At 41.6% G+C, this 5,066-nt stretch overlaps 1 long non-coding RNA gene across 1 annotated transcript; it reads right to left on the bottom strand.

Moving 5' to 3' along the window:
* Positions 1-1,398: 1,398 nt before the first annotated feature.
* LOC136494280 (uncharacterized) lies at positions 1,399-4,343 on the bottom strand. Its single transcript, XR_010768550.1, has 3 exons — positions 3,936-4,343; positions 2,396-2,725; positions 1,399-1,904 (listed from the first exon to the last, which is right to left on the bottom strand). It is a non-coding gene; the product is annotated as an uncharacterized lncRNA (long non-coding RNA).
* Positions 4,344-5,066: the final 723 nt, after the last annotated feature.

Genomic DNA, 5,066 nt, shown 5'->3' with positions numbered 1-5,066 from the left:
GACTTGGTTAATTCATCAGTTAAATATCTTTCTTCTCATTGGCAGATCATTGGAATTGTTGTAGCTAATACCCATGATAATGCAAAAAGTGCTGCAAACAAAGTACTTATCGAGTATTCTGAGCTGCCAGCAATTTTATCAATAGAGGAAGCTGTCAAGAATGGAAGCTTTCATCCAAATACGAAGAGATGCCTTGTAAAAGGAAACGTTGAACAATGTTTTCTGCCTGGTGCATGCGACAGAATAATATCAGGAGAAGTTCATGTTGGAGGTCAAGAGCATTTTTACATGGAACCTCAATGCACTCTTGTCTGGCCAGTGGATTCTGGAAATGAAATGCACATGGTCTCATCTACTCAAGTACGCTCTGTTCTTTAGAGGTTTAAATTCACAATGTAAGACACATGTTTCATTGTTGTTGCATGCCTGAATAGCGAGCATTTTTTAACGAATAACCTAGGTAGAAAGGAATATCAAAATAATCCCCATACATGGAGATTTTCAAAGGTAACTTTGTGGTGGTCTGTGACAGGTAGGGCAGGTTTAACATAAACACAATTCATTTGCTAATGCTTGAATAGCTGCTAGTGTTGCCGCTGTTAGAAGTAATCCTTGTGTTTACTGCTTATTCAGCAAATGAATTGTGTTTATGTTAGCTGCCGATATGCAGTACTATATATATGTATGCATATGCAATATGAAAAATCAAGCAAGTTCTCTTCAAACTGAACATATGTCCAGCTACTCCGTTCAACTCTGCTCATCCTATAGCTGCTGCTCTACTATACAGTGCATGTGTCAGGAGTCGAGGCCCCACTTGGGTTAGGTGTCTGATTCATCAAAAAATAGGACACCATATACCACTTAAAATCTTACACGGGTGTGTTGGTGTCCGACCCAGCAAACGTTGGGAGGACTTGGTTGCCCGGGTAGTACACTGATAGCTGCCGGTCATGAGACAGCTCTAGCGAAACTATGGATGGAAGTTCTACTTCATTGGGTCATTGGGTCGACTCAAAACGTGCTAAACTGAACTAGAAGGACATGCCACATAATTAATTCTTTGGGTCATTGGAAGTTCTACGTTCAAATTGAAGTCAAGAAAAAATGTAATAAAATGTAGATTTTACTTTATTCTCTAAGTTGCACTATGTTTTGCCAACCTTATATTTGTGAGGCTACTTGTTTGAGGAATGAAGAGCTGTTAAGAATGTAGTTCTTTTATGTTGCTTCTAGTCTCTCTTGCTGTGTTATTATAACTAGAAGATACGCGCGCGCAGAGGAGGGAAAACCGAAACCGGAAGGGCTACTTTGGAAGTTAGTGGAGCCTATCCCAGGGAGGAAAACCCCTGATGGGGATTTTTTTGGACATTCGTTTCCCCGTGCGTACTTCCCTCGGGGGTCTTAGTTCCCTGCTGCTGTTTGGGAACCAAGGGGCAGAAATCCCTATGAACAAAAATAGTCTCAAAAACTGAGAAAAAAAGAGAGAAATGTCTAGAAAAATCAAACAATATGATAAAGCTATTACATATCTAGATGACTCACAAATAATCATGAAAAGACTTGAGGAAAAAAAAAGCTTCTTAACACATATATGTCATCAAATAATATGATACAAGCATTCATTCGCCTCTCGATCAGCCTTGCAAGTTGCATCCAAAAGGTAAACTTGACTTCAAGTATTGTTCTGTAAAAATCCAGAAGGTAGAAGGATTGAGCTTCTACACTGCTATTCACCATCTTGCTAGTTTATCTTCAAGGCAAGAATATCCACCTCTGAAGAACTGATCACTAACTACACACATCACTGCTCATAGCTGCTACATGATCTGTCGTCTCCATCAAGAACCAACAGCTGCCAACGGCGCCACTACCACTGATGCCACATACGCATGGCCTGCACTCTGTCAGAGGGGCATACAGATGAACTACGTCAATGCATAACAGCAACAACAACAACAATGCATAAGCATTTTTAGGAAAAAAAATGCATGAACTGTATTACCTTTTTGTTTTAAAAAAGGCTAGAACTGAAATATGATTGATTAATCTAACACTGGCTGCTACTAATTACACTAGAATAACCTTACCTGATTGAACAAGTGGGTGATATGAGCAGATCTGCTAAGCAACTAAGAAGAAATGCAGTAATGCACCATGGAAAGGAAAATCCAGAGGAACCTGGAACCTCTACAGCTACACCTCTCCAATGTGTTAACTCCACTAGATCACATGAGCAAAAATACTATTCTTATGCGACCCAACTAATCACTAATCTCTAACACCACTATCTCCTGACAGTACAGTAAGCAGACAACAATTAATCTGCTCGATCTGGGGATACATCTGAAGTACCAAAGACAGAGTGGGAAGATGGGAATCGAAATAAACTTACCTGCAGCCTGCAGGGCACCTGTCTGTTCGTGGCTGTAGAACAAGCGGACGACACACGTCACAGGAGGTGCAGACGAATCATGTGGCAGGAGATGCAGGGAAGGATGAGATTGCCATAATATCTATGTAATTGGAGCTCAAGAAGCTGAATAATGCAGATTACTGAGATTTCCATGTGCACAAAAGGCATTAATCTGACAAACCCATATGCACTTCCATATGGTTGTTAAAGCTGAACTCCATGCTTGAATCGCCAACAGGGACTCCATGAGTGAAGGGACCTTATGCAGCGACAACAATTAATAGTGTGCTATTTCAAAAGTTCATGCATCTGCAAAGTATAGGAGGCAACAGGATAAGACAGATAGCGAATGAACGAGAAACAAAACGAGATTATGCGACAAAGAACCTCTGCTAGCGTGAGCCTTGAATTAATCTCACCAAGGCCAAAAAAAGAATTGGATTTAGAGACATTTACAAATCAAGCAGAACAACCTTTAGCTGGACAAGAAACTTTAACCCTTGTCTTCCAGAATGGTCAACAAAATCGATTTTGAAATATTAGACAAAGTACAATGGTGAACCTTTCCTTTTCTGCAGGAAGAGAACTTTCAGCTTGTTCTACCTCTAAACTTCTACCCACTAAACTGCTGGTCGAAAGCAATATGAGCCAAAAAACAACATATTCGTCCATCACGAGTACTTGATAAAGATTGCCTATTGAGTATTGACAATCAGAAAATAGCCATTTCTATCATGACCTGATAATAGATGGCTACCTGACCTAGAATGATAATTTCCTAGAGCTGATTGAATATACATTCAGAACAACAAAAGCAACGGAAGATAGCAAAGGTTGCTACCGATTACTGACTAGAAGAAAGCAACATTTCCAAATTGGAAACAGTGTGAGCCATCATAAACTGAAGAAAAAATAACAAAGCATCAACACACTTCTTGAGTTAAATTTATATTCAAGTTGGCAGGAAAATAGATATGGTTTTATCAGTTAGAACAAGATCACAACTATCCCTATTTACCTCTTGTGTAATCTAACAGATGCTCAGGTAAACTAACAGGTGCACAGATGCATAGGTAAAATAATAGATGAACAAACGCTCATCTAAACTAGCTAGGACTGCATACAGTTTCATTATAGTTAAACTGTGAGAAATTGAAGTGATTTTTTATTAGAATGAAAATTTTAGTTAAACAACATATGAATTACCAGGGAATTAGTCGGCATTTTAGAAAATTGTAAAAAATTGAACTATTATGGTCTATAGATAATGTGCAAACACTTCAGATTCAAGAAGCAGCTTGACACTATCACATAACTTCTAGTGGACTATTGAATTATTAAGAAAATGAACATGATTTTTCATTTGATTTGACAGATCAAAATAGCTGCTGCACCAAAGCATCTAGATCACTTGTTCACATTTCTAAAACATAATCTCAAGTCCTAATTCTTTTACTATTGCCATCTTGCACATAGAGAAGAGAAAGGCATAATCTACTGCCAAGTTTCGTTCCTTTACCTAATGACCTCTTCTGCAGCTAGCCACAGGCCGAGTAGGGCTGCAGAAGGGGCGGGCGTCCCGCGGCCGGCTGAGGCGTGGAGCTGTGGACGCGTGGTCGCAGAGAGAACCGGTCTCGCCGTCGCCGTCTCGCCGGGAATCCTGGGCGGCCTCGGATCTTCTTCCCCAAGATCTACAAGGATCAATGAGAGGAGCAGAGAGAGAAGAAACCCTAGCGGAGGCAGGGAGGTGCGGCCGTGCGGGATTCACCAAGTGGAGGCTGAGGTGCTGGCACGCAATGGAGGCGAGGACAGAGGGGGCATCCATGGTGGCGACGGCGGAAGGGGTGCAGTCTCGCTCGAGGCGGAGTCGGCGAGGAGAACAGATGCACGATGCGTGACGGGGAAGGGAAGCGCTCCCGGCCAGATGACTCGTGGCTTCCTGTCCCGTGGAAAACAACGGGATGTGGGCTGCAACCCCGCGTCCAGTGGGCTTCCAAAGGGCGTGGCGGATTAGCCCAGGGAGCTTGCCCCGAGGTTTCTGGACCTGGGAATTTACAGGGAACCCGGGGGGATTTTATGCTACCAAAGTAGCCCGAAAAGAAAAGCAAAGAAAAAATGGAAAAAACGAAAAATGGAAAGAGGGAAACAAATTAAAAAATAAAAAAATGTCGCGTCAGCTTCAGTGGCCAAACAGTGGCCGACGCCCTGAGATTGCTGGGATTTCTGGGTGGTTAAAGAGAGTAGTTATTACACTAACTGTACAATCTGCCATTTGAAAATTTGTTCTTTTTTGTATATAGGCTCCCCAGAAGCATCAGGAGTATGTTGCTAATGTTCTTGGTCTTCCACTATCAAAAATTGTTTGCAAGACTAAGCGTATTGGTGGTGGGTTTGGTGGAAAAGAAACCAGATCAGCAATATTTGCTGCAGCTGCATCTATACCCGTTTACTGTCTAAGAAGGTTTTGGTGGTCCGCAAGGCTTGTTGATTGCAGAGAATTGGATTCACCACATAGCTACAGAACTCCAACGAAGTCCTGAGGAGATAAAAGTAAGTATACACATTCTCTGTGAACGGTACTAGCCTTGTCATACTATTGTGTGATTAACTGATTTGATTGTTGACAGGAACTTATTTTCACAACAATGGA

This window comes from Miscanthus floridulus, chromosome 1 (assembly GCF_019320115.1).
Source record: "Miscanthus floridulus cultivar M001 chromosome 1, ASM1932011v1, whole genome shotgun sequence".
In the NCBI taxonomy this organism is placed as follows: domain Eukaryota; kingdom Viridiplantae; phylum Streptophyta; class Magnoliopsida; order Poales; family Poaceae; genus Miscanthus; species Miscanthus floridulus.
This window is presented reverse-complemented; position numbering and strand designations above follow the sequence as displayed.